This window comes from Bidens hawaiensis, unplaced genomic scaffold (genome assembly GCF_021521415.1).
Source record: "Bidens hawaiensis isolate Kalapana, Puna unplaced genomic scaffold, B.hawaiensis_p1.1 tig00011151_1, whole genome shotgun sequence".
Classification (NCBI taxonomy): Eukaryota; Viridiplantae; Streptophyta; class Magnoliopsida; order Asterales; family Asteraceae; genus Bidens; species Bidens hawaiensis.
In genome coordinates, this window is record NW_027491863.1 from 86,285 (window position 1) to 106,302 (window position 20,018).

Genomic DNA, 20,018 nt, shown 5'->3' on the forward strand with positions numbered 1-20,018 from the left:
AATGAATCAGATGTTTACATCTGAATGGTTCCATTCAGATGTAAACAAACAGCCCCTTAAACAATTAACATATCAAACCATACATATTTGTTTCTTTAATTTAATACTATTATTGAGTGTCTGGGTGAGCTTTTAAAACTTGCTTATTTGCTTTTTGAAAAGCAAAATGTATTTAACAAAGCTACTTCAAAAACTTCAAATTGAAGTTTTTCAAATTTTCGAAAGTTACTTTTGCTTTTAAAAAGTATTGAAAAAACAATTTTAAAAGCTCATCCAAACTAGGGATGTTCACGAGCTGAGCCGAACCGAGCGAAGGCTTGCTCGTTGCTTGACTCGTTTACAACCGAACCGAACGGCTGAAATTCGAACCGAGCGAAAACCGAAACTAGCCAAAATCGAATCGAGCATTTTTCGATCGAACATCGAGCGATTTCGAGCATTATTTATTTGTTTTACACTTTAAAACTTTCAATAAGAAACAAGTTTGAAGGTTGTAAATTATATATTTATGAATAAAATTAGTAGTTTTTTAGACAAACGTGTAATAGATGGTAAATTTTTGTTAAAAATAAGTTTGAAGTGAGAAAATGATCATGTAAACAAACGTATAATATTCTAAAAATTTAAAGCGAACAAATAAAACTATAAAATTGACGGAATAGAAAAAATTTTAAAATAGTTAAAATAATTGTAAGCTTCTATTTATGTGTTTTGTCTCAATATTTATATATTTGTTCATACATAATTATATACAAAATAAATTAAAAATATTCGAGCCGAATCGAACCGAGCAGACCTTTGCTTATTGCTTGGCTCGTTTACAAACCGAACCAAACAGAGCAGCTCGTTAACAATCAAACAAAAAAACAAACGAGTATTTTCCAAGCAATTTTCGAACGAGCGACGAGCGGTTTTGACAACATAATCCAAACACTCCCTAAATAAGCGTTAGAAGTAAAATAGTCGGTTAAAAGTTGACACGTGGGCGTTAGTTTGGTTCCGTTTAACTGTTATCATTATTATTATTATTATTATTATTATTATTATTATTATTATTATTATTCTTTCTTTCCTTGTCCGTTATCTTTGGAATCAATTATTATTCTTCTTTATTTTGTCAATTAGTTTCTCATTGTCGGCAGCAGCTTAAGCTTCACGTCTGAAACAAGAACCACCTGAGAGACCTAGGGTTTTGATTACACAAACACACAAAAATGAGCAGTAGCAGCAGCAGTAGTAAGAAGGAAGTGATTCGATTGGAGCGTGAAGCCGTTATCCCAATTTTAAAGCCTAGACTCATCATGCACCTCACCGGTCTCATCGGTAACTAGTAATTTTCCTTTTGTATTGCTTGTGCAGTTGAATAATAATAAACTATGAATGAGATGATCATATTCATGGAGTTAGGTTATTGAGTACTGTTTATTCATATATAGCTGATCATACTAGAAGAAGAAGATTAATATGGTTTTATTTTGACTTTTTTTAATACCACTATGTCAAACTCTCTGTTTATTTATGGTCTTATCTTAATTTAATAATTACTAGGCTTGGCTGTGACTATAATTTCGAGAATTTGGCGAACCTTCTATATTTAGAATGCTATGTAAAAGGCCACTTATATGTAACTTTTTATTTATTTAGGTTAATATAAAATATGTTGTGAGCTTCTCTCTGTTTATCTTTTGTGCTTCGCTAGGGGTGTAAACGAGCCGAGCTCGTTTTATAACTTTTTCGGTTGGCGAGTTGTTTTTTCAAGCTTGAGCTCGGTTCGTTTCGAGTTCCTTTTCTAAATCTCGAGCTTGGCTTGCACGTCGTTTTTTCAACCTCGAGCTGACCTGGTTTTGACTTACGAGAACTCGAATTAGGCCCCTTTCGAATTCTTTTTCTAAAGCTCGAGCTCGGCTCGTGCGTCGTTTTTTCAAGCTCGAGCTCAGCTGGTTTTGACTTACAAGAGTTCGAGCTTACCTCGTATCGAATTCTTTTTCTTAAAATCAAGTTCGGCTCATGAGTCGTTTTTTCAAGCTCGAGCTCAGTTGGTTTTGACTTACAAGAGTTTGAGGTTAGCTCGGACCAAATTCTTTTTCTTAAACTCAAGTTCGGCACATGAGTCGTTTTTTCAAGCTCGAGCTCAGCTGGTTTTGACTTACAAGAGTTTGAGCTTAGCTCGTATCGAATTCTTTTTCTTAAACTCAAGCTCGGCTCATGAGTCGTTTTTTCATGCTCGAGCTCGGCTCGTTTATTATCTATTTATTAATTTATATACATTTTTTATTATTTTTATATATTTTGAAAAAAAAATGTTAGCGAGTAGCTTTTTATCAATCCAATCTCAAGTAGCTCGCAAGCAGCCTAACTCGTTTGCAGCCATAGCTTCCGCTTCGCGTCATCGCCATTAAGTGTTTCAAAAGTTAACTTGGGGAGTAATACATTTTAAGTGATAATTCTAAGTGCTTATGAGTTGTTTAGAAAGTAGCATTGAAGAAACACTAAGTGACCCCGGCAGATTAAGGATAATCTTAGGGTTAAGTAGATGTTTTCCTCGAGGGTTAGGTCCGGCAAAGATGGTTATTCTTCTCAACCTGCAAAACAGACACCTTGAGCTCGTCACTGAGAAGGGGGGTTCCTCCTTGTGACCACCCTCCGGCGTGAGAATCAGACTAGATTGCTCTGAATATAAGTGTATATAGAGAGAAATAGCTAGAGAGAAGATCATGATACCGTTCAAAGGTGTTGGAGTATTTATAGCCGAAGGTAGGTTTCCAAGCAGGTACGGCCAGCTGTATATAATATTCCTTTTCCACCAACCACGGGCTACGTTCGTGCCACGATGGGAGTTGGTGGGTAGGCAGCGACTGATAGTGACATTTTGTAATGGAGCGTGCTCCTCTTCGTACTATTGTCGGTGAGCTGTCACTCTGTGATTGGTTCATGGGTCGCTTTTGTCAAATCTTGTCTATTTGTCCATACCTTGGTAGGTATAGTACAAATTCTAGAAGCGTACGGACTGGCTCTTTTGGGCGGGAATATTCCCGCCCTGCTCATTCCTTCTTCAGGTGACATTACTGAAGTATTAAGAGTTAGTGCCTTATGCGTGTAGCCTTACTGTTAGTGCGGGTGGCCTTCCTTCTTGGCCTGTACCCACAACTGCGGGGACAGGCAGGGTACTGTACCAAGGGAGGCTTTCCTGCGGGAACAGCTGGCTTACTGCGTGTAAGGTCTTCATCTCTCTGAGTATGGTGGGTCATGCGGATCCAGTTGGTCTTTACGCAGACGTACCTCTTCAAGGTGAGTCTTGCGGGTCCAACTGGGCTTTGCGGGGATCTACCTCTTCAAGTCCCCCCAGTCCATTGTTCTTCTCATGAATTGTTAATAAGTGAGGTGAACTTTTGGACTTTAAGCAAGGGGTTTTAAAGGGGTTTTTGTTTTTTAAGGTTCTCCGTGGGGATTCTTCCCGCAGTTTTCCTAATGTCACTTGCAGAAAATTCCCGACTTTTTCTGCCTGATCTTTGGGTATGATGCGGGTAGATGCGTAACCTCTCCGCAAGTCGGGAGCGTTGAGTTTCACTTGTGTAGATTCTCCACGGGGTATTGGTAGTTTTAGACATAGTGATCAGTTATGTTAAACAACCAATTCCACCTTGAAGCTTCAAACAATCTAGTTCTCAACGTTCCCGCCATGCGGGGGTGTTATTTCCCTTTCTGCAAGCATGACCCATAAGATCCATCTTGGGTTCAATTCCCTGCAAGTGCTGAGTATGTGAAGGGTTTCGCCTTGACACTGTACCCGCACTTGTCTTATGGTTTCTTGTTTTCCAAGGTATCTTCTTGGCTTCAATTCCCTGCAAGTGCTAAGTATGTGAAGGGTTTCGCCTTGACACTGTACCCGCATTTGTCTTATGGTTTCTTGCTTTCCAAGGTAAGGGGGTATATTCCCTCTTATTTTTGAATCTTTTTGGAATTCGGAGAGTTGTGAAAGGATAAGGACAGTCCAAACGGTCGAAGGGACGTTGGCGTCTTCTGACGGTTTCAGGACGTGCAGGAAGTTATGACGACGTGACAGCATGTGGTCAATCAGGACGCTTTTTCAGGCGCGTGGGCGCGAGTTTCATGACACGCGCCATTCCGACACCTGTTGCCAGCTTGCTTTATCCACACGTGTCGCCGTGTCATTGCGCCTGCACTTTCTCTCTCATCCGCATTAAATTCATCGCATTCATTGCGATGAGTATATAAGGGGGAGAGGGTGTATCTCGTCCCATACCTTCACTTCACCTTTCCTTTTCCTTTTAAGCGATTTCCGGCGAATACTCATCTTTTCCGGCCAGCATTCTCCTGAAACCGTTTTCTTAACACTAAAAAATGTCTTCTTCTACTCATGACCCAGAGGTTAACGTCGAGGAGTCCGACGTTTACCTCGAGAACCCGACGTCTACGTCCGATAAGGACGATAAGAGTACTGCTGGCGAGTGTCAGTGTATTCTTTCTGTCGATGTATACCATTACATCGTCAAGAAGTTCATGCTCGAGCCTTATGAGCTTGAGTTTCCGGAGGCCAACCAAACGGTGTACGATGCCCCTAAGGGCAAGATAGGGTTTATGCTTCGTTCTTCTTATATGGGAATCTAAGATTCCCATTAACGAAGTTCGTGTACCGTGTTTTGGAGAAACACGGTGTTCATTTGACGGAGGTACACCCAATGACAATTGCCAAAGTTCGCCATTTCGAATGGGTGTGCCGTATTTTGGGTATCGAGCCTCGCGTCGACCGCCTGATGACCTTCTATACTTGGAGGTGCATCCAGGGTTGGTATACCCTTGTTACTCGGATCAAGGGTTTGAAGATCTGCGCTACTGAGCGTAGTCTTCGTTCTTGGAAGCGGGAGTTTTTCTACATTTCCGCTCGTGTCGTCCCCATCGCGATGACGTTCAATAATGGGAGGGCACTTCCTAACCTTCACGCCTCCAATTACCAGGAGACAGAATGGTTCACCAAGATCTCCCAGATTCAGACTCCGGTTTATCGTTTCGCGGAGTCTGGGATGGTGATGCTTGGGATGAGCCGCGTGTGGAAAGATGCCGGGTCTGAGACGCCGCAAATACCCATCGTCCTTGAATACGGTTTGGACTATATTCCTTATGGTATGCTCCGTATTTTGTGTTGGTTTAGGATTTTCTTCTAACATTATCTTTTTATTTCAGAGGGGAACGACTTACAGTCGCTCTTGCACCCGCGGGAGACCGGTGGTCCCGTGCGGTTGGGTACTCGTGATCTTGATGAGAACGAGTTGCCCATTTTGGAGCAGACTGCGGATAGATTCGTAGAGGTCTACCCGCCAGGCCACGAGAATTTAAGCGCCACTCGGCCATGTAAGGAGTTCTTTAATCCTCGTCATCTTCATGCTCAAACTTCTACTGGAATTCCTCTGATCTTGTCATCTTCTGATGAGGGATCCGCAGATGGGCCTTTTATTGTGAGGAAGAAGAAGGCGGCTGGCGCGAAAGGCAAAACGAAGGTTGCTACCTTCGTTAACTTGGGGAATCAGTCTGATTCCGAGACTGAAAGTGAGGAGGCGGCGGGGAACCTTGGTGGTGGTGACGAGGCCATTGTCTCAGAGGTTGAGACAACGGCTGTCACTTCCGAGGCACCAAGCCCTGCGAAGGTAACTGGCGTGAAGAGGCCAGTTTCTTCGGGTCCATCTCTGCCTGTCAGGTCTTTCAGGATCAAGAAAGCCAGTAAATATACTTTTTGTGTACTTTTTCCGCATTTCCTTCCGCCTTTGTTTTTTATATCTTTGGTTTTTCTTCATGCAGGAGTGGACTTATCTGCTTTCGAGAGCGGTGCGGGAGGAAGCGGTTCAGGACCCACGACGATAGGTTTGGTTAACCTATCCGAGGCGATGACCCAGGCGGTTGTGCCTGTTTCTGGTGCTGGTTCAGTTGCTCATACTGTTGAAGCAACTGTTCCGGTTATAACGTCATCTGTCATGGCCGCTGTGCCAACGATGGCGTCCAGTTTTGCTGCGTTGAGCAGTTCAACTTCTCCGCCGGCCGTCAGTGCCATCTTCACTACATCCTTCACCGGACCGGTGGTGACTTTTTCCGCGAGCTCATCTGCGGCGGCTACCACGGTTATGAGTTCATCTCAAATGAATTCATCTCCGATGGTCTCTACCTCAATGGCTTCTGCAGTGTCACATTCGGTGTCAGCGACTACCTCGTCCTTGGCCGGTTCTTCAGGTATGTTTAGAGTTGGGACCTCTAGACTTACCTCAGTTGATGAGGGAGTCCCATCTTTGCCTCCTTCCCATCTCCTTGACCTCTTGGATGGATATCCTTTAGGTTCAGGTGATGGGTTTAGCGGCTATCGGCCTGTTATCGACCCTACAGGTGCGTGGGGTTACTTTGGCCTGTTATCCTTCCTTGTCATTTTTTCTTAACTGTTTTTTGTTGTTGCAGTTTCAGATTCCAATGAGGTCTATGCTCCAAGGTGGAATATCCGCCGAGGCACGACTCTAAGGACAGCTGCAGACTGCGTCGACTGGGCGCGCCATGCCGCTCCAAGTGGTGCGTTGGGGGAGGCCATGGTTAGTTACCAGGAAGGCCGGTTGTCTACCGAGCTCCGAATCCTTCTCGCCCGGATGCAGCTGCGTGTCGAGTTACTTTGCCGTGAAAACGACAAGTTAAAGACTGCGCGTAGCTTGGAGGGGGCTCAGGTGCGATCGCTGTGGGAGGAAAACAAGAAGCTTGCCGCCACCGCTGCTGAGAAGGAAAAGGCCTTCAAGGATCTTGAGGCCGAAATCCAAGCCAGGCATGAGGCTCGTTCCAAGGCTACTCAAGTTGTTAATGAACAACTTAGGTTGGCTAAGGAAACGGCGCGTAATGCTACTGAAAGGGCCATCAAAGCTGAAGCTGTTGCTGAGCCTCTACGCGCTGAAAATGAAGAATCAAAAGCTAAACTGGAGAAGCTTCAGCAGGCTCATGAGGCTTTGGCTTTGGAGGATGCCAAGAAGCTACAGGAGCTCTTGGATCAAAAGGGTGTGCTTGATCGCACTGAGCGCAAGCTTAAAGGCGTTGAGGAAGCTACTGCCAAGGAGGTGTTGCTTGCCAACCTTAATAAGAATGAAGCCGAACGCGCACGCGATCAAGCTCAAGCTACCCTTCAGGAGGCTCTGTCCCATAAGGATTGGCTTCTGCGAGAAGCGTTGCCGCAGGTACGCACAACTCAATTATCCTTCGCTTTTTGCTTTCTATACTTAGAAAATTATTTTATATATTTTTTTTTGTAGGTTGTGCATCGGATTTTCGCGAACACATCCTATGATGATGCCATGAGTGCAGCCCTCAACGCTTCTCATGATGACGGAGAGAAAGCTAGTTTCTTGCTTGGTCTAGGATTTGCAGAGAAAGGCATCCCGCCTTCCAAATTTCCTCTACATGATGTTGATACTGAAGCTGCCTACGACCAAGCTGTAAACCAGTATGCTGCTTTCCCTCATCCGGTTGTGGAGAAGGTGCGCGAAGTTGCTGCTGCTGATGACGGGCTAGCTGTTCTCAAATCTTTCCTTGAACAGCCGCAGACAACTGATGGTGCGGGTTCAAGTGGGTTTGGAGGGAGTGGTCCCGAAGCCTGAATCTTGAGATTCCTCCCAGCCGTTAGGATAGATTTGTACTTTTTGTAGGCGGGTAGATACCTAACCATTTTGTAATGTTTGAACAGCTTTTTATGTGAATATAAATGTTTTGTTAGCGCCTTGCCTTGTAAACATTATATGATTTGTTCATGCATATTTTTGTTTAACTTAGCAATTTTCTAAGTGTTTTGACTAGGTTAACCTTTCGACGCGTGTCAGATAATAGGTTAATGTTTTGTTTCCTCTATCATGATTGTGCGGGTAGGACCGTCACTTTCACTTAGTAGGATAACCAAACTTCATCTATGTCTGACCTGCGTGAAGGTTTTCCTCATCTTCCCCTTAGAAATATTTGCTGTTTTTGTGTTTATGCGGGTTGTGCCGCTTTCCACACGCAACGGCTTACTTCCTCCCTCACTTATGCGGTGAATACCGGCATATCAGTGTGGTCAGTTCATAAGTATAAAGGTAAGGCTATCAACATCAATGTGATAAGGAGAATCATTTCCATTAGAAGTGGCTCTAGGCCTTTTCTTTACAAGTTTGGAATTGATCTACATGTAACATCTGCGTAATTGAGCTCCATTCCATGTTCTTGGGATGGGGGTGCCATCGAGCCGGTATGCGCCCTTTCCCAGAACTTCTTTAATAATGTATGGCCCTTCCCAGACCGGGGCCAGCTTTCCTGGGCGCTCTTGGTTCGAAGCCTCGTTGTTATGCAGTATGTAGTCTCCAACATTGAAGTTGCAGAGTTTCACCCGCGTGTTGTAGTACTTTTGCATTTGTCGCTTGTAGTTCTCTTCACGCGCTGCGGCTAAGTCTCTGCGCTCTTCGGTTAGCATAAGGTCTAACCGTCTTTCCGCATCATTGTCTTCTGGTTGAGTTATGACTCTTGGTGAGGGTAGACCAATCTCGACTGGAACCATGGCTTCAGTGCCATAGGTGAGGCTGAACGGGGTTTCTCCCGTGCTTGCTTTTTTCATCGTTCCGTTTGCCCAAAGGACATGTGGAACTTCGTCCACCCAGCCGTATCTATGCTCCAACAGTCTTTTCTTTATGCCGTCGACGATGCTCTTGTTTGCTCTTTCCACCTCACCATTACCCTGTGGGTGTGCCACTGAGGTAAAGGTGTGGGTGATTTGAAGCTCTTTCAGCCACTTTTATAGCTTCTAGTCAGCAAAGTTGGTGCCGTTATCGCTCACCAAATTCTGTGGAAGTCCAAAACAACAAATAATAAATTCCTAAATAAATTTTTTGATATGCTTTGCGGTTGTTTGGGCTAGGGGTTTTGCTTCTATCCACTTGGTGAAGTAGTCGATGGCTACCACTAGGAACTGAACGTTCCCTGCTGCTGTGGGAAATGGGCCTGTCACATCGATGGCCCACTTCTGGAATGGCCATGAAGAAGTGACTGGAAGAAGTTCGTTCTTCGGGCGATGCGTGTTGGGTGCGTAAAGCTGGCAGGACCTACATTTTCTGATGTAGGCCAGCGCATCCGTGTGCATCCCCGGCCAAAAGTATCCCGCGTTGTTTAGCTTAGCTACAACTGCGCGTGGACCTGCGTGTACTCCACAGATGCCTTCGTGTACTTCCCTTAGGAGGTAGTCGGCATCTTGGTCGTCAACGCATCTGAGGAGTGGGCCAAGAAAATTACGCATGTAAAGTATGTCATCAACAAGTTGATAGTTCAGTGATTTACAGCGTATCTTTCTTGCCTGTGTCTTTGACTCTGGTAGTACACCCGCTGCAAGGTAATTTATGATTGGTGTCATCCATGTTTCCGTGCCGGTTTGGATGACACAAATTTCCTTGTGCGGGACTGATGGTGCTCCAAGAAGTTCAACGCGGATGTCCTTTCCCAAGTGGGTGAAGGCTAACGATTCAAGCTTGCTTAACGCATCCGCAAATTTGTTTTCGCTTCGCTTGATGTGCACAACTTTGCAATCGTTAAAATCGCGCATAAGGGTTTTTGCTTGTGCGAGGTACAGGGCCATTGTGTCGTTCACGGCCGTGTACGTCCCGTTAATCTGGCTGGCTACTAGCATGGAATCCACGTGGGCTTCCAAGTTTTTCACCCCCATCTTACGCGCAATTCTTAATCCGGCCAAGAATGCTTCGTACTCCGCTTCGTTATTCGTACTTGGGAAATCCAGCCGAATAGCGTAAGTGTATTCTTGGCCTGCTGGGTTAGTTAGTTTCAACCCTGCGCCTGAACCTTCGTTGTTGGCTGTTCCATCAGTATAGAGTCACCAGACATCGTTAATGTCTTGTGCTGGAGAGGGTTGAGCCTCTTCCTGGCACTCTTTTTCCCGCGATGCGGGGACTTCCGCAATAAAGTCGGCCAAGACCTGGCCTTTTATGGCTGGTCTTGGCTTGTACTTTATCGCTTATTCCCCCAACTCAATTGCCCATTTGGCTAGGCGCCCCGACAATTCGGGTTTGCCTAGAACGTTTGCAAGTTTGAAGTTGGTGAGAATGGTGATTGGGTGACCTTGGAAATATCGTCTTAGCCTGCGTGAAGCCTGTACAAGCGCTAAGACTAATTTTTCCAGGGTAGAGTACCCGGTTTCCACGTCTGTTAAGACGCGGCTTACATAGTAGATGGGCATCTGGATGCCTTTTCGTTCTACTAGTAAGACTGCCCCGGTTGCTCTGTCTGTGGCGGAGAGGTAGAGAATTAATTCCTCCCCCCCTTCTGGTGCTGTGAGCGTTGGGAGTTCGATCAAGCGTGACCGAATCTCTTGAAAAGCTGCTTCCGCTTCTGGTGTCCAGCGGAAGTGCGTTTTCTTCAAGCAATTTCTCAATGTTGACAAGAATGGGAACGACCTATCCGCATGGTTTGCCAAAAAGCGGTTAAGTGCGACTAGTCGTCCATTCAGTGTCTGAGCCTGTTTGATGGTAGTAGGTGATTCCATTTTCATAATGGCTTCGACCTTTTCAGGGTTCGCTCTGAAGCCATCTTTGGTAACGATGACTCCTAGGAACTTCCCTTCTTCCATCCCAATGGAACACTTGCTCGGGTTGAGCTTCATGTTTATTTTTCTGAGCGTGTTGAAAGTTTCTTCGATGTCTTTCAACATCGCCTCTGGCTCGAGGCTTTTGATGACCAAGTCATCCATGTAAACCTCCAAGTTCCTCCCGATTTGGGCATGAAACTCTTTGTCCATCAGGCGTTGGTATGTGGATCCGGCATTCTTTAGTTCGAATGGCATCATTTGGTAACAGAATGTGCCATCGGGCGTCCGAAATGCGGTTTTATCCTGATCGTCAACAGCCATGTGGATTTGATGGAACCCTTTATATGCATCAAGGAAGCATTTAAGGCGAAACGGTGCTAACGAATCTACCTTAATGTCAATTTCGGGTAACGGGTAACAATCCTTGGGGCATGCTTTGTTTAGGTCTTTAAAATCTATGCACATGCGCCATTGTTTGTTGGATTTCGGTACCATGACAGGATTTGCAACCCATGTTTGATATTTACTAACGCGTATGATGCCTGCGTCAAGGAGTTCCTTGACTTGGGTTCTACACACGTTAGCCTGCTCCGCACCCATTACGCGACGCTTTTGTATGACCGGCGCAAACTCTGGGTCACACTTGAGCTTATGCTCAGCCTTACTTCGAGGTGCACCAGTCATGTCAGCTGGTGTCCACGCGAAGATGTCGGCGTTTTTTGCAACAAGCGTTTGAGTAAGGTGCGTGTGGGATTAGTTATCTTTGGTCCAATGGTAACAGCCTGGTCATGGTATTTGCCATTAAAGGCCCATTCTTCTGGCTCAAAGGTTGTTGGTTTAGCCATCTTTGGTTTGGGTTTAGATGAGACAAATGCGATGCATACCTGGGGAATACCCGTGATCATCGCGACGCCCTCAGCTGTTGGCCATCCCATCATACCATGGACCGAAGACACCACGACATTAAATCTTGCCATCCCATCTCTCCTGAAGAGAATGTCGTATGTGTGGTGTGGCTTCCTCATTACAACGAAGTCCACGTCTTCTGTGCGGGAGTACTTCCCGTCCGTGAGAGTGACGGGGAAAGATAGGATACCCAAGGGGGTGTTTGTGCTGCCGTCAAACCCTTCCATCGAGGCGTAAACCGTTGCTAGGCGTTCTTTGTCTTCGTTGTCTAGCTTGTCGAAGAACTGCCTATACATGACCGTTGACGAAGCGCCATTATCAGCAAGAGTGCGGGAGGTGATGTAGTGCCCCAGCTGGCTTTTGATGACTATGGGGCCTTCTTTGTTGGGCCCTCCTGGCACACGCGGGAAGCGCACTTCAGCTTCCTTCCACGCACTTGGCTCTGTTGTTCGTCGTTTTCTTCCTCTGACGTTGCCATGAACCATGTGAATGCTGATTTCGACGGGCTTTCGTCCATTGCCCTTGTACCGATTGTCATTCCTCCCTCCGTTCTTGATTGACGCCACGAGGTGTGTGAGTTTCCCATCTTTGACGAATGTTTCGACGATATCCTTCAAAGATGTGCATTCCTCCGTGGTGTGGCCTTTTGTCCCGTGGAAGTCACAGGATTTGCTCTGATCAGCGTTATGACGCTGTCGGATTATTGGAGCCTTTGGCCATGGGAGTTTTTCGGTGGCAAATATCTCGGTGACGCTTTTGGTGAGTGGCGTCTATCTGGGATTCCGGTTCGACGAGTGCGTGTTGTCTCTTCCGCCTAAGAGAGGGCGAGAGCTGGATGAGGTGTCAAAGTTTATCCTTGACTGCCAAATACCAAGCTTCCTCTTTTTATTTTGTCGGGCGGTACGGACGTTATTTTCTCTTGTTCTCTGCTTGTAGAGGTTTGTGCTCTGGGGAAGATTTCTACCCAGTTGCTTCTCCGTCTCGGCAAAGCGTTTAGCTGCCGTCATGATGGCATCCCACGTTGATGGCATGCCATCTTTACCCGTCAACGTGCGGATGAGCTCTGGGTACTCAGCGCCCTGGATGAAAGCGGCGCGAACAAGATCTTCGCTAATAGTGCCCAGACTTAGCTTCTTTGAGTTGAAGCGAGTGATGAAGTCTAGCAAAGATTCGTCTTCCTCACGGATGCAGTTGAGGATCGTCCATTGCTCTTCAGTATATTTTCTTTGTTGACTGAAGTGCTGGCTGAACTTGTGCTGGAAGTCTACCCAATCATAGATGTGGTGTACCAGTAGACGATCAAACCACGCTCTGGCTGCCCCGACGAGCGTCATCTGGAACATGTAACACCATGTGGGTTCCGTCCAATTACTGACGGTTGCCCCCGCTATAAATCTGTTCAAGTGATCGTCCGGGTCAGATATGCCATCGTAAGTGCCTATGTTGGACATCTGTTTGGCACTCTTCGGAGCGATTGCTTCCGCAATGTCCCTTGCAAATTTGGACGTTCCCGCATTCGCAACAGTTGGTCTGAAAGTTTTGGAGAAGTCACGTGGGTTTCCCCCCGTGCTCTTTGGTTTGAAGGTTCCCTCGAAATTCCTTCTCGAGTGGAAGTCTGCTTCTTTACGCTTCCCTTTCGCCTTATGACGAGGGTTTGCGTCACTGTCAGATTCTTCCCAATCTTCATCATCCGCATACTCGCAATCATTGCTCATGTTGAGCTGTTGTCGAGTGCTTCCGAATTCGTCATTGGCCTGTTGGAGTGAACGTAAACGTTCGTCCAACTCGGTTTGGAATTCTTTCTGACGTGCTTCCGCCCAAGCTTTAACTTGATCTAGTGTTTGTCGGGGAAGCCTCGTCTGTTGTTTCTCCAACTGGGTATCAATGAATCCCAGGGGAGGATTGTTTACTGCACTTGCCCCGGCTTGGGTAACCGGGGTAGTGTTCGTAAAAATCGTGTATTCACCGGTGTTCCCCCAGTAGCTGGGGTTGTGGTTACCGGAGTTTCTTGGTCACTCGGTGGCTTTGGCATCAGAGTAACCTTAACCATCTTTCCAGAAGTTTGAAAAACTGAGAAAAAGAAGAATTAGTTCTAGCTTAATGCACTGATGGCGCCAATGAAGAAACACTAAGTGACCCCGGCAGATTAAGGATAATCTTAAGGTTAAGTAGATGTTTCCTACGAGGGTTAGGTCCGGCAAAGATGGTTATTCTTCTCAACCTGCAAAACAGACACCGGGAGCTCGTCACTGAGAAGGGGGGGGGGGGGTTCCTCCTTGTGACCACCCTCCGGCGTGAGAATCAGACTAGATTACTCTGAATATAAGTGTATATAGAGAGAAATAGCTAGAGAGAAGATCATGATTCCGTTCCAAGGTGTTGGAGTATTTATAGCCGAAGGTAGGTTTCCAAGCAGGTACGGCCAGCTGTATATAATATTCCTTTTCCACCAACCATGGGCTATGTTCGTGTCACGATGGGAGTTGGTGGGTAGGCAACGGCTGATAGTGACATTTTGTACTGGAGCGTGCTCCTCCTCGTACTATTGTCGGTGAGCTGTCACCCTGTGATTGGTTCATGGGTCGCTTTTGTCAGATCTTGTCTATTTGTCCATACCTTGGTAGGTATAGTACAAATTCTAGAAGCGTACGGACTGGCTCTTTTGGGCGGGAATATTCCCGCCGTGCTCATTCCTTCTTCAGGTGACATTACTGAAGTATTAAGAGTTAGTGCCTTATGCGTGTAGCCTTACTGTTAGTGCGGGTGGCCTTCCTTCTTGGCCTGTACCCACAACTGCGGGGACAGGCAGGGTACTGTACCAAGGGAGGCTTTCCTGCGGGAACAGCTGGCTTACTGCGTGTAAGGTCTTCATCTCTCTGAGTATGGTGGGTCATGCGGATCCAGTTGGTCTTTACGCAGACGTACCTCTTCAAGGTGAGTCTTGCGGATCCAACTGGGCTTTGCGGGGATCTACCTCTTCAAGCATCAACAAAATAATGTGATATATAATTCTTATTCTACCATTTAAATATAAATTTTCTAGCTTTTAAATAAGTTAATCATTGCAGAACGCAAAACTGACCGAACAGAATTCTTGAAGCTCTGCAAGAGAGTTAAGTACACAATTTGAGCATGGTATCTTCTTCAATTTGAAGATCTCATGGTATTAATTCATGCTATAAAACAAAATTTTTCAAGATTTTTTAAAAATGTTGGTTTTAAATTATTAAATTCTGTGGTTTTCATACTTACAGCAACTGTATTCGCTCTTCGATCCTGTTCACGGGGCCCAGAAGCTGGACCAACAAAACCTATCAGAACACGAAATTGATGTTCTTGAACAAAATTTCCTCACATATATGTTTAGGGTAATATGACCAAATCCAATAAAAAAAATTAGTTAATTTTCAATATGTTATATATTTTAAAGTTCAGCTTTTATGAATGCAGGTGATGGAGAAAAGTAACTTTAAGATCTGTTCCAATGAGGAAATAGACATTGCACTATCGGGCCAGTATCTTTTAAATCTTCCTATCAAAGTTGATGAATCCAAGGTTTGATGCAGTGATACATAGCTTACTATATTAGGTGTTATAAATTATACTTATTGTCTTTATGTCTGCTAATGTTTATTGTAGATTGATAAGAATCTTTTGAAACGTTACTTTGAAGAGCATCACCATGATAATCTTCCTGACTTTGCTGATAAGGTATTGCTATAAATCACGGTTGTTTATTTAACTGTAACCAAACGATCGAATACGGACAGTTAAACGAGCAGGGTTTTCTTGTTCGTGTTTGTTCGTTAAGAAAACGAACGTGTTTGTTTTTTTGTTTATGTTCGTTAACAATATAAACGAACGGTTGACTAATGTAACTGAACATAACTTAACAAAGATAATGATGCGAAAACCAATTGAAAGTAAATTGTAACAAGTCTTAAAAAATTGAATATATATAAACGAACGTAAACAAACGTAAAATAACGAACATAAATGAACAAATGAGAAATGTGTTCATGTTTGTTCGTTTATTAAATAAACGAACTTCTGGCTGAATGGTTCAACAAAACGATTTGTAGTATGTAATCTTTCGACGGGGCATTGGAATCGATAAAACTACCGATTACTTTATAATGGAAAAGCTGGACATGATTATTTCACGTCTATGGGCCGCGATTATGAGAATAACAAGGCAAGTTCTTACAAATATTTTTCTTATTAAGTTAAATATCTTTTTACATTCAGATTTTATTAATATATTAAATTCTCATAATGCTTGCAGGCTAGGAAAGCTATTTTCTAAAAAATCGAGTGTGCGAATTAAGAATGACCCAAAGAAAGATGATGAAATTACTAATGAAGAATGTCCCGATGATTTATGTGTTGAACGGGTCCGGATTGAGAACTTGGAGATCAGGTTATGACTTGTGAGCTAAGTCTAAATTATTTTTGAATTTTATCATTTTATGCATTTTGCTTATTTTTACAATTTCCTTGTGTTTGATTTTTACCACCAGTTTAAGGAATTTGGCAAGTAAGATTACAATCCAAGAACCTACATTTGATAGGATAATTGTCGTATACAGGTACGACTTATTTATTAACTTATATATTATTGGATACAAATTTAATGGCAACAAGAGTTTGTATATTTACTACATATGATATGAAAACCGTAACGCTTTGATAATTTAATATGCAGGCGAGCGAGCACCAATAAGGGAGAAAAAGAACGGGGAATCCACGTCAAGCATTTCAAAAACATCCCAATGGCAGATATGGAATTAGTCCTAGTGAGTGTTTATTATTATTATTATTATTATTATTATTATTTGTGGCAATATTATTTTACAAGTTTGTTGTTTTATATAACTTAAAATTTGTATTTCTTATTGACAGCCAGAGAAGAAAAATCCAAGTTTGACTCCTATGGATTGGGTGAAATTCCTTATTTCGGCTGTAGTTGGGCTGTTTAGTTCTTATAATCCATGTGATACAAGTCACCATAACACATACCCTTGTTAAAATGCAACAATTGATTAAAATACGATGCCTTTTTTAGGTGGCTGTTATAGGTTCAGTTGAGACACCTCAAGCTGACTTTTGGGTCATGTTTGCTGTTCTCTCTACGGTTATCGGTTACTGTGCTAAAATATACTTCACGTGAGTTTTGATGTTCGCATTATGCGGTTAATATTCATCCTATGGATGTTAATTATGTTGCTAAAGGTAATAATACTGATATGATTGTTTGTAGGTTTCAGGCAAATATGGTTGCATATCAAAACTTAATTACTCAATCCATGTATGACAAACAACTGGATAGTGGAAAAGGCACTCTCCTTCATTTGTGTGATGATGTCATTCAACAAAAAGCAAGTGTTTACACTTTTTTTTTGTTTACTTTCCTGTTTTTTAGCATCACAAAGGGGTGTCTCGGTTAGGTTTTTAAGAAGTGTAAATCTTCTCTTGATCATTTGCAGGTAAAAGAGGTGATATTGTCTTTCTTTATATTGATGGAACAAGGCAAAGCGACTTTACAGGTATACATGAATAGTAATTAATATGCTTGTTGTTGTTTATCATAAATCCATGTTTGCTAGGGTATATGCATTGTTAAGTTACAAGTGGTTTTATATTCGCATAATCTGTTCATGCGTCAAATCTTGACAACTTTGACGCACTTTTGTAATTAGTTTAGACATTGTTTACATCAATACTATACTCGCATTAAAGATAATAAAGTTCTCAAGAGATGTTGTATTTTAGAAAAAAAATTATAATTTAGTATGTAGACTTTTTGAGTTCACACGTGGAACTAGATTTCAAAAAAAAAAAAAAACCAAGATTTTTTTTTGCCCCTCCAACCATTTTTAACTTTTTATTATTTACAATCTCACCGCCGCCTTAATCTTAAGCATTAGATTAGTGATGAACTAAATTACTTCATACGCTTCTAATAAAATTCTCTTTTTATTTGACCCGAACTCTCTCTCCCTCTATAACATGTATATTGATTATTGAGTTGTGATATTATTATAGGATCTTGATTTACAATGTGAGGAACTAATTAAAGAGGAGTTCGGTGCAAGCTGCAACTTCGATGTGCATGATGCAGTCCACAAGTTAGAAAAGATGGGCATTGTTGCAAGGGTGAGATTGCATAATTTCCAAAGTCAAATTGGTAAAATAAAGTATATATATACATAGATTAAAAAAGAAACAAGTCAAATGGGTTGAAAAGGCCAAACCGGTCCAAAGTCGCCTAAAATGTATTTTTAATATATCGTTTTTTTTATTATAAAAAAATATAATTTTTATAAGTATATTTTACGCACTAATTAGTAGAAAATTCTAAAATATAATGGTTTTATGAATAATTGAATGTAGGATTCAATTGGAAGGTATTACTGTGTTGGTTTGAAGCGCGCAAACGAGATCATTGGCATGACAACAGAAGAGCAAGTACTGATAGCCACTCAGGAGCATGGTGGTTCTTGATGTTGTATGTACAGTCTTACTAATTTGCATCTCTGTTACTGTGTGGCTGCATAGATCAACTTTCAGGTTGTGATTGTGTTTTCCATCCTACCGCCTGTGCTATTGCCGCTGGCGGTGGCGGTTGGTCTAGAGTGTCTTGTATGTAAAATGTCAATTCATACGTACAATAAACAATTAACATCAATTGTTTGATTACATGTAGTTTGTAGGAATGTGAATATCATTGTTTTGAGTTGTGTAGCTTGTGCTCACTCTAAAGTTAGAATAATTTAATGTGAATAATTTTAACTGATTCATATAAAAATTAAAAAGTTGTGAATTTAGATAATACTTTATGTTGACTAGTTTTCGTACCTCTCGTGTTGCGGCGCACATGTTTATTTGTTTTTTTGACACATGTTGGGAATCCGTTTTCACTATTTCGGTTAATTAAAAAACTTTACTAAGAGACGAATGAAGTTAATTGATATGCCATATACAAAATTGTGTTGCCTAGTTACAAAAGAAGGATGTGGCAACTATCATCGGTTAGTTATGACGTATGATTTATATACAAAAGATATATTAGTTACATAAAAGATGTATTATTGCATAAAGATCCCAAATCTTTAATAACGCTTTATGGTGTTGTACTCAAAACTTAATAATATGTACAATTGATGAATAGTACATTTATATGAGACAAATTCACTTTCATAAAAAATAGGTTATAATGTAAATATGAAAAAAAAACTAATAGAAGGTATTTTCAAAATATAGATAAGTGTTTGCAACTTTTAAAAGTGGTTTAGTAAGAAAATGAATTAATAATAATATTATAGTTTTAATAATCATATTTTCTTATTAACTATTTACCAAATATAAAAAGAAATAAAGACGGCTTCTTTTAATTGGTTTTATTGGCTTTGATTTATATTAAATGGAATCTCATCTCATGTGTCCAAAATATGATTCGCTCCTACATGGAATTTAAATTCATATTCGAAATCTAGGTGTTTATTGTTCGATTTGATCGGTTTTGAATATAATTTTAAGCTAAACTATTGGCTATAGTTTTGGAAAATAGTATATCATCCTATTTAATGATTTGAGTGGACGGTTTGAACTCAATTTTTTTCCTTTTCAAAATCAATAGTTTCGTAGTTAACGGATAGAGACGATTCATGATAATAATACATACATGTAACTACATATTTATAAAAATAAAAAAAACATATAAATATTAGATGGTCATTTTGAGGTGCACGATCAATATTTCAATCTGACCCACGCTTTTAAAACGACAGACTGCGAAAATCAAACCATGAATGAACAACCTTTTAATTTTCTCTTGAAACAAATCAATTTAGTAATGAAAGTTTTCGTAAATGATATTTAATATTTTTGGGCATAACATATGTTAAATAATATATAAAAAAAAGGGTAATAAGTTATCTTGTCCACATCTACAAAGGTTTCTTTCCCAGACATAATAAATCATCACATTGGTGACACGAAGTAATTAAACAACAAATTGGTGTTTAGAACATTATAATTTATACGTATATTATATTGTAGTAAAACATCAAACACTTGTCGATATGTGAACATAACCTACATCTCATGGACTTGATTGTGAATGTGATGGATGGACGTTGACATTGTTATGGTCAAATTAATACAAAGTTTTAGTATTACATGTTATGTTAATATATTTCGTTATTATAAAAAAAAAATACAATATCAAATCATATATTTCCAATTGTTTTTCGTGTTAAACGCAATAATTGACATTTTTCTGACGACGATGTCAGGTATCTTCTAGAGGGTTTTGAATAAGTTCCGTATTCAACTCGTCCGCTTTAAAAATCGTCTATTTTTAGTCTTCCAAATAACCCATAGTCCCACACCACATAGTACAAAGAATACCTTCCACCAACGATTTCTTCTTATTTGATAAAGGAATTTGATCCAACCAAGAATTAACTTTCTTACGTTCCATAGTGGTCGACTAAATGAAGCCAGAAAACACTAAGGA

At 41.7% G+C, this 20,018-nt stretch overlaps 1 pseudogene across 1 annotated transcript; it reads left to right on the plus strand.

Moving 5' to 3' along the window:
- Positions 1 to 1,214: 1,214 nt before the first annotated feature.
- LOC143537209 (uncharacterized) lies at positions 1,215 to 18,186 on the plus strand (annotated as a pseudogene). Its single transcript, XR_013136006.1, has 14 exons — positions 1,215 to 1,323; positions 14,566 to 14,660; positions 14,752 to 14,865; positions 14,948 to 15,052; positions 15,137 to 15,208; positions 15,580 to 15,917; positions 16,018 to 16,086; positions 16,203 to 16,293; positions 16,400 to 16,470; positions 16,562 to 16,663; positions 16,758 to 16,875; positions 16,984 to 17,043; positions 17,543 to 17,653; positions 17,891 to 18,186. The product of XR_013136006.1 is annotated as an uncharacterized LOC143537209 (transcript).
- Positions 18,187 to 20,018: the final 1,832 nt, after the last annotated feature.